Source organism: Heterocephalus glaber, unplaced genomic scaffold (assembly GCF_053883595.1).
Source record: "Heterocephalus glaber isolate CG9 unplaced genomic scaffold, H.glaber_assembly_v1.0 deba00001067, whole genome shotgun sequence".
Lineage (NCBI taxonomy): Eukaryota > Metazoa > Chordata > Mammalia > Rodentia > Bathyergidae > Heterocephalus > Heterocephalus glaber.
In genome coordinates this window covers 5323676-5335085 of record NW_028258187.1, presented here as the reverse complement: position 1 = coordinate 5335085, position 11410 = coordinate 5323676, and the positions used below count along the sequence as shown (strand labels likewise).

At 48.2% G+C, this 11410-nt stretch overlaps 1 long non-coding RNA gene across 1 annotated transcript; it reads left to right on the top strand.

The window, feature by feature from the left end:
* The first annotated feature begins 332 nt into the window (after positions 1–332).
* On the top strand, positions 333–2338 carry LOC147828484 (uncharacterized). The gene is made up of 2 exons (XR_015450763.1): positions 333–489; positions 1216–2338. It is a non-coding gene; the product is annotated as an uncharacterized LOC147828484 (long non-coding RNA).
* Positions 2339–11410: the final 9072 nt, after the last annotated feature.

Below are 11410 nucleotides of genomic sequence, written 5' to 3'. Positions count from 1 at the left end.
AATCCCGGGACGCCGCCGAGACAGGCTGCTCTCAGCTCTCACTGCGCCGGGAAGAGGGCGCGAGGCCCGGACGGCCGCGTGGGACCTACACATAGCAAACTTTCGGACGGAATGGACCGACAAGTGAGAGAAGCGCGCGCACTCTCGCTCCGCACCCCCTTCCCGGGACGACCCGGGGACGACCCGGCGCCGCTGCCTCCAGCGACACGCGCCTGGCCGGGCAGAGGGTGGCCTTTAATCTTACTAGAATTTCCAGGAGTTTGGTTACTTTGGCAAGCCAGGAGGCCCGGCCTGCTCTGACTTCCCGCCCGCCCGCCCCCAGCGACCCTCGCAGGCCGGCGCCGAGGCCCTGCGCGCCGCGGAGGCGGAGGAGGCTCGGAGCCCGCGCTCCCCAGGCGCTGCCGGCGGCGGGTCAGGACCTAGTGCCAGGGTTTGGAGTGCGAGGACAGGATTTGGGTAAAACCGAAATTTGGAGAAAAGTGCGAAAAGGTGAGTTCAGAGGCGCAGACGAGAACCTGAAGCAGGACCTTTTCCCAGAGGCAGAGACAGCACCCGCTGGCCCCAGGTCACCCTGGCTGAAGTCTCCGCCCCGTCCGGCTAGGGGAGCGAGGCTCAAGGCGCAGTCGCATCCTGGCGCGCTCGGGGCCGCAGGGCCTGGGAGGCGCAGGCCGGCGCCCCGGGGTTTCCCCCTGAATCCCTTGCCCGAGCTGGGTAGGACACCGGTGCCCTGCGCCCGCGGCACCTGCCCTGCAAAGGGGGCGACTCGCTGTCCTCCCTCCCCCTGCGCCCTGGCCAGGCCCAGCCCTGGGTGGTGAATGGGTTTAATCTTCATTTTCCCTGTAGAGCTGCCCAGAAAACCCTTCGGGACAGCAGACACTTGGTGCCCGCTCCCAAAGTCCCACTAGAAGAGGCAGTGTCCCTGCATTTACCACGGCTGAGCCCCCAAATACCTAACAAACCCAGGGCAGCTAGGAGCGTGGACACACCAGGCTGGGTGGGGCCTGGAGAGACGAGAGCGCTGACGGAGCGGCCGCAGGTGAAAGGAGCGGTCAGGCGCCCTCCCCAGGCTCAGTGCGCCCGGGCCGGGCCGAGAGAGGCGGCCAGGTGCGCCCAGGGGTGCGGAGGCCTCTGGCTGGGGAGGGAGGCTCGTCCTTTCCTCTCCAGCTCCGCCCCGCGCCCGGACGCGGCAAGGTCACCCCTGTCCTCCTCGCCCAGGGCCAGGACGAAGGCTACCAGACTCCGCTAAGGACGTCGCTGCCCCAGGGCGCTTTTCCTACACCACCAGCCGGCGGTTACCTACGCATCCCAGCAAAGTTCATTTGTTTGCCCCAGATCCCAGCCGCGTTTGGGAGGAGCGCGAAGGAGGTGCTTCCTGCGCGCGGGTGGGACGTCTTCTCTCCACGCCGCGCTCTGGGGCTTCTCCAGGCGCCTGGAGAACGCAGCCGCTCGGCCTAGCTGATCCTGAGGGCTCAGCAGACGAGGCTGGATGGACACAACCCGGGGGCCCCGGGGCAGCCAGGCCCGGTTGTGCGCCCTGAGCTGCATACCTGTACCTTCCAGTTCCGGGTGCAACCCTGCCACCTCCTCCGACTTCGCCCTTGCCCTGCCCCGCGCCCTGAGCTGCTGAGGACGCCCAGCCAGATGCCAGGCCGTCTCTGCCAGGCCCTCGGTTTGGGCAGCTGACCCCCAGCCAGCCCCTAGGCTCTCCCGAGGCCGCGAGGCCCTGTGTGGGTGCAGGCCAGCGCCTCATCTGTGCCCTCTCCACCCCTACATTCCGCCCAGAGCCCCGGCTTTGAGACTGGCACTGTGCATAAGAGGCGGCTGGGAAGGCTCCTTGCGGGCCAGGGTGGAGGGCAGGAGGGTGCTCTGGAAGGTTCTGGGTGTTTGTACTGGAGGAACAGCCCCTGTGGGGACAAAGGTGAAGACTGGGCTGTCTCCAGCGCCAGGTGCTCCTCTAGTGTTTTGCGCCTGGGGGGAAAGCTGCTTGGCATGATAGATCTTTTTAGATCCCATCACTGGAAGAAAAATCCTGGTGATAACGATTATCTCCTCGTATGATCTTGCCATCACCCCAATTCATCTCGCTCTCAGGCCAGCCCCTCGGGGAGACAGCAGGCGGAGGAGCTGGGAGGACTGGCCGAGCTGCTGCCCTCGGATGAAGCGGAGCTGCTGGGGTCCAGGCCTCCCGGTCTTCCCTTCCGCTCCCGGCTGGGGAGCGAGGACGCCCAGGGCTTCTCTGGGCCGAGCCTCACTCTTCTTTCCAGTGATTTTAGTCCGGTGCTTTGGCCTACCCGTATACGCTTCCAATCTCATGGCTCATAAACGATTAGCAAAATGGTTTCATTATTCACCTTCGGTATCCTAGGGAAGAGAGAGATGACGGGAAGGGGCAGTGGGACACCAGCTAACAGAGGCGCCGCGCTCAGCTCCAGTTCTGGCCCTTTCTCCAGGGCCTGCAGCAGACCCTTCTGGCTCCTCCTCTCCCTCCCGTTTCGCTCCGGCGCTGTCCATCCATCCCTGTCCATCTTCTCCGGACGCTTAGGCGTCTCCAAAGACCAGCTGAGCAGGAAGCTACTGGAGGTGCATTATTTGCTTCATTAGGTGTCTTTGGTAAGACACGCCCTGTGGATACGACGCGCGGAATTAACTGGTTCCAAGTGCTGTCCCTGGCCCCCTTTTGGGTGCTATCTGGGATGGGGTCGCTTGTCGTCCCCGACACCAAACCGCCTTAAGACAGCAGCATCTGGAATGACAGCCGAGTAAACCAGCAGGTCAGGGGTGGCTCTGGGCTATCCGCGTCCCCCGACCTGTGGCCTGCAGCCTGGCGTGGGTGGGTGCAGGCCCAGGTGACTATGGGCCGAAGAGAAGGGAACGGAGAATCCTGCTCAGGGGTCTTTGATTCTGAGCGGTGGCAAAAATATGTCATTAAATGAGAACACTTCAGTGCAAGCAGATCGAAGCAAAGTGGCCAGGGGCGCGTCTACTTTTCCTGGACGAATATTTTCTCTAAAGTGCCTCTCCTCGCCCTGTCCTCCCCTACACTTTTTTTTTTCTTTTCTTTTTGCAAATGCAAAGGCGGCCGGCCGCTGAGCGCGGTGCTGAGCCTGGATGCGGAAACCAATCTGCCTCAGAGGCCCCTGCGCGGTCTGCGCCCGGCCGGGCTCCCTGCGCTGAGTCACCGCGCCGCGAGGCCGCTGCTTAATATACATGGGGTGGGACGGAAGCCCATCTCCGCGCCTGCCCGTCCTGGAGAGGGAAAATCAATTTGCTATTTATTTTTGAAATATATAGATTTGAGAATTTTTTTCCGGGCCGACCCCCGTCCAGAATGGCGGCCCCACGTTTAATTACGTCTTTAATGACTTTCCCCTGATTTGCGTCGCTGTTTGGCGCTCAGGGCGCGGGTGGGGTGGAGCGGGTGGGGGGAGGGGTCCATCCTGGTAGCTTCAAAAGGCTTTGCCTTAAGTGTTAATTGCATGCTGCTCCGCACATCTGGGGCTGCGCTGACCAACTCGGACCAACTTTTAATTAACACGTTGACCCGGCGGAGCCGCAGCCGCGCAGCCTCCCGGTGGAAGACCAGCCGATCAGAGCTCGGCCGAGCCGCCAGATGCGCACAGGAATTGCCTGGCCCAGGGCGGAGGCGCTGATTGCCGCCCGCTGCTCCTCTCCGCCTGGAACGCTTTCCCGCCTCACCTCCAGGAACACAACAAAGAGAGTGAAGAAGCGGCCCGGCTGCAGGCTTCGTAGAGCCTGGGCCAGGGCGAGACGCCCAAAGGCCTCTCTACTCAGCCTGACGTGGGCCTGGCTCAGGTCCGCAGCCGGCTCTGCAGTACCCAGTGCTGATCACGGATGTTCGCAAGCCTGGGGATCCCGGGGCTCCCGCCTCCCCACCTGCCTAGGCCCGGCTCTCTGAGGCTGAGCCGCACACCCCAAGCCTGTCCCAGGGAGGGCAGGATAGGTATCTTCCGGCCCCTGGCACGCTCCTCGCCAGCTCCGGGCAAAGGGAATGATTGGCTATTTTTAGGGTGCCAGGCCCTTTCCCAGGGGCGCAGCCCACTCCGGAGATCTGCAGGCTAAGGCCAGTCAGACCCCTGTGCAGGCTGAAAGGAACCTGGAGCGCAGCTCAAAAGATACCGCCTGCAGATATGCAATTTCACCCTAAGTGATTTCATTCAGAATTGACGGTGTTTCCCTGAGTGGTGCCTTCAAAGTGAGTGCCTCGCCTGCCTCCCTGCTGAGCTCAAATGCAGGTTAATCCCCAGACACGCGCTCATTTTCTCTTTCCGAGTCTAATCTCAATCGCCCTGCTCTTCTAAGTGCTTAGCTTCCGCCTGCAAACCCATAAAGAAACGCTATCGCGCGTCTCCTTCTCGCAGTCATAAAGAAGTTGGAGTGAATCACTCCCCAGTCACCGGTTAACGTCCTCTCCAGGTAACCCCTGAAGTTTCTTGTTTGACATTCTTCATTCCCCAATACAGAACTTCTCAATAAATACGCAAAAGCAGCCCGAGGACAAGGACATGCCACAAGATGCACAACTCTTTGCTATGTGTCCATGCTTTGCAAAATTTAAGGAGATAAGATTGGTCCCCAAATATATTCACATTCTCTCTCTCTCTCTCTCTCTCTCTCCCTCTCTCCCTCTCTCCCTCTCTCCCTCTCTCCCTCTCTCTCTCCCTCCCTCTCTCTCCCTCTCTCCCATCTACTTATCGGAAAAATCTGCAAAATTTGAAACTAGAAGAACAGAAAAGGTAAAGACAAGAAAACAAACTTGTATTACTCACTATTCCTCTCATTTCCTGCAGGTCTTTTTTTATATTCAGATAAAGATGTAATCAAACACATCTTTAGACAGGGAAAACCCAATCCCTTAGTAAATTACAATGGCCCGCTGCACAGATAAGGCCTTTGGGAAGCTAGCACAGACACTGCCAGTGAAGTTTTTCTTTGGGGTTTCAGGTGACCTCAGCTACTTATTTCAGCTCACAAATTGATCTGCAGAATTGAAGCACACACCTGATAGCCAGGGGAAAACAAGCATTGGTAACTCCAGCTGGCTCTTCTTTTGATTTACTCTGCCTGCGAAGATGTATGCTAGGGTGTTTTGATAAGGAAAAAAAAAGGAGTCAGCAGTTTGATTTGGAAACCCTTTTATTGCTGAATATGGTTGCAGGTTTAAACTAAAGACCGTGCTTCTGCTGGGGACATTTGCATGACACATCCATATGCATTAGCAGCTGCAGGGTGTGTATCATCAGTTCCAGGGAGCATTTATCTTTTCTTCCCCCTTCTGTCTTTCTCAAAGGAAGTAGGTAAGTGGCTGAGAGGAAAACCATTTAGACTAGAAGGATGCCTAAATGGTCCGGTGTCCTTCAGGCCCTCAGTACTTCCTTGGCCTATGACAACCTGTTTCTTTTGAAGATTTTGGAGTATTTGAAGTAGGTAAGCTCCCTGGTTACTTGTTAAAAATTCAAGTAATGGATTAACAGTGTCTAAAGTATGATAAAGGAATCACCCAGAGAAAGGGGCCTTGGTGGTTCAACTGTACTCAGGAGGAAAGGTGTCAGCATCTGCTGATTTGCTCAGTGGCTCTGCAGAGAAGCTTTTCACTAGAAATTCTTCTTGAAGGCATCCTTTTTTTTTTTTTTTTTTTGCTTAAATTCTTTTATTGGTACATTTTAGGTATACAATACATTACATTTATCATTGGGTGCTTGTACCTGTACATGATGTATCTTGGTTCTTATTTTTTCCCCATTACCTGTACGCCCTTCACCCCCTCCACCCTTCCCTATTTACATAAACTTTGTTTCCATTTTTTTCTTTTCTCATAATTTTTCCTTTCCCTTCTTTCCTTTCCCCTTCCCCTCCCACTTCCCCAACCCCTTTGAACCTTTTCTTCCCATCATCCTTCTTTATTCACTTCTGCTTACTGGAGATAACACTTTGCAATCAGAGCAGCTAAGACCTTGCCATACATCCAAGAGGAGTGTCTGAGAGCAAATCAACAGATGTGGGGGTGTTTGTTGATCACATGCTGCATCAGCAGTGCACAAGAGCCACTGTCTAATTTGCAGAGCAGTTGTCCACACTGAATCTGACCTCAGCGTATTTCATCATTCCATGCATCTATCCTCCATGAGTTCCAGTGGAATAACCCACTCTGTCAAACTGAAGTCAGAAGGAGACTGGGTTCTTATTTTGACTGAGTCTGTTTGGTCACTCAGGCTATTTTTCTTACAAAAAAAGAGACATATACGTTGTACTGGTGGGATGGCCAGTATAAGACCCCTAAACCGAGAGACCGAACATAAGTACATTTTTGCACATCATCTCATTTCTGGGCAAAGTGTGTGTTTCATGGAATCATTTGAGGGTGATTTGAATCATGCACGGACTTTTGATCAAGTCAAATTTCAAAGTGAAACAGCGAATCTTACACATACACACAAATTAAACAAAGCAAAAACAGCAATCCTTATTAGAAATTTCGATGACCAATGAAGATATATATCTCCTAGAGATCCTAGGGGTTTTTTCTTCCATTTTTTTAGATCACAAGAGAATTATTTAGGAATACAATGAGATGACAATAATTAGTAAAATAGTAGCATCCATTTTGTAACATATATGGCACTAATATACACTGTTGTACAAATGTGCATGCACAATGACACATAAATATGCATGAGTCTAAATAATAATCTACTTTTATGTCCTGTTTCCAGATGTTTGCAAATACTTCCAGTGCAGTGATTTGACCTAACCAACAATGGCTAAGATCTCTGCCATTTAACAGTGTCTCAGGCACTGTAGGTATCACACAATTGAATCACTTTCTCTTTCCCTCCACTGAGCCAAAGTTATTTGACTTTTTAAAAACTCTTCATCTTTAAAATAATAATTCACCATAATGTGGACATAAGTGAAAACAGTTACTTGCTATTATATAATAGAAAAGTTTATTATTATTGTACTCCGTGATAATCAGAATACTCAATTGCTAAGGCCAGTTAGCTAAGTTGTTTAGATTAGAACATGACCCAGAATTGATAGTAGTTAATTAAGTCTCTTTTCTAGAGCCACATATGACTTCCTCCAAACCCCAAGCAGCTGGTATAATTGTGTACCAGAAATGACAGGAGGGCCAACCTGGTGTGTTGGTGGATCTACATAAATGAAAGAAAAAGTGTTATTTGTTTTAAGTGTATGCATTTTGTGCAGCATTTAATACAGTAGAGAAAGAGGGAGAGAGTATGCCTGCAACCCACATGAAATCTCTCTGGCAAGATTTACAAGAGAGCAGGACAAGAAGCAAGAAATTGTCAGTGGAGGAAAGAGCTTGGCTGCGATGAGGAACCTGACCATGTCCACCTCGGAACTGACTGCCAATCATTCAAAACTCTTGCGTCGAGGGTGCTACTGCTTCAGCATGTATCCACGTGGTCTTTAAGATAAAGAACTCGCCTGGTCTGAGAATGCATGTTGATATTAAACATTCCGGATGTATTAATGGTATCCATAGACTGAGGACATGGTGGAATCTGAGGAAATGACTCCTGGTTCTATTTACAGCGTGATTCTGTTTCTCACTCAAAGACTTTCTTTGCCATAGGTCACAGCATCATGGGCTCCTTGAAATATGATAGCAAACAAAGTTAAACCGTAAACTATTGCAATGGGTAGAGCTTCCTTCACAAATCAAAATGCAGATATAAGCTCTGTTATGTCAGCACTTGATTCTGTGGTCATTCACTCATATTAACTTCTAGGAAGTATGAACTAGCTAACGTCAATCCAAAAGGGGCCTAGGGATTGTCGCTCCACCTGAACAAGTCAAAAAGACTGAATGAACTGAACAATCAGCAGCATTCCTTCTATCTGCTAGAGAAAGGAGTTTGTAGAGCAAACCACTGCTTTCCACATCAGAGAGACAGATAGTTAAGAGAGTCACAATTCACCACAGTGGAAACCTAGGAGTAGAAATCTCTGGGAACCAGCCCCAGGGCAAGCAAAACCTAAACCATAATTGCAAAATTGCTGGCTGCACAATGTGGACACGCCTGAGAGTGAACTCCACAGTGGGGGACCCATTCATAGGCTGACCTGTGTACCTCCTCCTCCAAGAGCTCCTGCAGGGTCTCTCAGTGCACGTCTGACAGAGACCCCTGAGTGCTGCTGTTAAAAGAAGGGAAAAGGAGGGCTGGGGATTTAGCTCAGTGGTTCCTCCACCTGCTCTGCAACCACAAGGATCCGAGTTTGATTCCTGGTACCACCCCCCCCCCCAAAGGGGAAAAGAAACTGTTTAAAAGCAAAACATTTATCGGCACATTTTTGATATAAATAATGATAACATTCATCATAGGGAATTTCCCAGCTATTCCTCAGACAAAGGACTACTATCTGTATATAAAAAGAACTAAAACAAAGTCAGACCCCCCCCAAATTTAATGACGCAATCCAAAAATGGGCATCTAAAATAAATAGACACTTCTCAGATGAAGAAGTCAAAACTGCAAATAAACATATGAAAAATGTTCAACATCACTGGTTATTCAAGAGATGCAAATTAAGACAATGCTGAGATTCCACCTCACCCTGGAAAGAATGGCTGCTATCAAGAAATCAACCAATAACAAATGTTAGAGGGGCTGTGGGGAAAGAGGAAACCTCCATTGCTGGTGGGAGTGCAGACTGGTGCAACCACTGTGGATATCAGTGCAGAGATTCCTCAAACAACTAAAACTAGAGATTCCATTTGACATAGCTATTCCCCTCTTTGGTATCTTTTATGAAATAATTAAAAGCATCATACCACAGTAATATATACACACCCATGTTTATAGTGGCATAGTTTGTGATAGTGAAATCTTGGAAATAGCCCAAATGTCCATCAACTGACAAATGGGTAAAGATGTGGGGGGTTTTTATACAATGGAGTACTACTGTGCCATAAAGAAAGATGAGTTCAAGACATTCATAGCTAAATGGATGCACCTTAAGACTATACTCTGAAATGAAATAAATTGGACACATATGTTTAATATAGTATTGTTTCTCTGCTATAAGAGAGCAAAAATGGAAATCAAGAGTAAAATGTGTAATAGATATTGGAAAATGGGAAGAAAATGTTCAGATGGGAAAGGGGAACAAGGGAGGAGGAGGGAGAAAGGAAGGGACAAGAAAAAAAGTAAAAATCGAAGGAAAAAAATGGAAGCAAAGCTTTTGCATATAAGGAGGGAAGAGAGGCTTGAGGGGAGGGGGGAGAATGGGAAAAAAGAAGAGGCAGGATATAGCACATACAGGTGCAAATTCCCTATGAAAAGAAACCAGTTTGAAACATACCAGAGCATTCTATTTTTCTTAACAGTGCCGAACCTCAGGAGAAACGATGCTTTTAGAGCCTTAGTAGAGTTTTGTCAGAGCCTAATCCACCTGAGGGAAGGAAAATCCCAACTCTAACTCCCCACAGCTTTCCATATGAGGGAAGGGAAGTCTCAACTCCAACCCCCATAGCTGTCCTGAGTCACCAGAAGTGAGACATCGTCCGAGAAGCACGCATACTGGTCACAGCCAGAGGCACAGGTTCTCCAAGACTGAGACTCCAAGGGGGCTACAGAGCATCTCATCCCCTGCCACATGACTGCTGATTACTAAAAGTCTATCTGCTTCTGGTCCCTTTACCCACTGTACCCTGTCCACTTTTCAATAAAACATTTCAGCGCACACTAAAAGTCAAAAACGTTGAAAGAGATCAAACAAATGTCAGAAACAGAAGGGCAGGTAAAGCAGGAATGTTGGAATTCTCAGACCCAGAATAAGATCAATGTGCTAAGGGGTTCAGTGGAAAAACTAGACAATATGCAAGAACAGACAAGATAATGCAAACAGGTATAAAAATTCTAAAAAACAATAAAAATGAAATGCTAGTGATTAAAAGTATTGAAGCATGAATGGAGACCTGCCCTCAGCCCATTAGTAGACTGGACCCAGCTGAGGAAAGACTCTCTGAACTTGAGAACATCTCAATAGGATCTTCCACAATTGAAATGAAAAGAGAAAAAGACTGGGAAGAAAACAGAACAGAATATCCAAGAACAGCGGAACAACTGCAGGGGTTATATACACACATTACGGAGGAAGAAGGCGGAGGGGGAGGGGAGGGGAGGGGAGGGCGGGAGGAAGAAGATGACAAGAAACAGAAGCACTATGTGAAGCAATCCTGACTGAAAAGGTTTTCATGTTATATCAGACACCAAATTACAGATTCAGGAAGCTTGGAGAACTCCAAGCAGGATACATGTCCACACAACTATGCCTGGGTATCTGGTGTTCAAACTTTAGAAAATCAAAGACAAAGAAAAAAAAATCTTTAAAGAAACTAGAGGGGAAATAAATCTTACCTAGAGAGGACCAAAGATAAGAATTACACCTAATTTATCCTCAAGATCCATACGGCACGAAGAGAGTGGATGAAATATTTACTGTTGAGAGAAAAAACCCTCACCAGCCTAGAATGTTGTACCTTATCAAATTACTCTTCAAAAATGGAGAAATATTTTGTCAAACAAAAATTGAGGGAATGTGATGTCAGCAGGCTTGTTGCACAAGACATGTTTTTCAAAGCTCTTCAGAAAGAAGAAAAATGATATAGGTAAAAATCTTGGATCTATACACAGACAGGAAAAGTATCCAAGAAGGAATAAGTTAAAGTAAAATAAAAAATTTTATTTTTCTTACTCTTAGAATTTTGTTCAAAATAATAGCAATAATATATTTGATTATTGGTATATATACATATTTATATGCACTTATGTACTTACATATATATGAATGAATGACAACAATCATTTTAGCGATAGAAGGGAGGGATTAGGAATATTTTGTTATTATACAGAACTCACATTAACTGTGAAAGGTTGTGTTATTTAGAAGTGGAATTGAATTAGCTATAAATGTATATTGCCAACTCTAGAACAATTACCAAAAAGTATTTTTTTTAAAAAAGGAGTATAACAGATATGCTAAGAAAGGAGTGAAAATAATATTATTTAATATTCTCAATTAAACCACAAAAGGAGATGCTGGAGGTGTAGCTCAGTGATAGAACACTTCCGTACATGCAGTAGGCTGGGGTGTGACCCCTAGCCCTGCAAAAATAAGACAAATACACAAACCTATAAAAGGCAAAATGCAGTGGAAGGAAAAGATAGAAACAAAGATCAAAAAAGTAAATAGAAAACAGTGATAAATATAATAGATACTAGTCAAAGTATATCGATAATCAACAGAACATTAAAAGATAAAGATTGCCAGAGTGAATCAAAAAACAAGAGCCAAACAACAGGTTTTCTGGCTATGTGAAGCTCACTTTAAATATAAAGGCACGTACAGTTAAGTAAGTAAA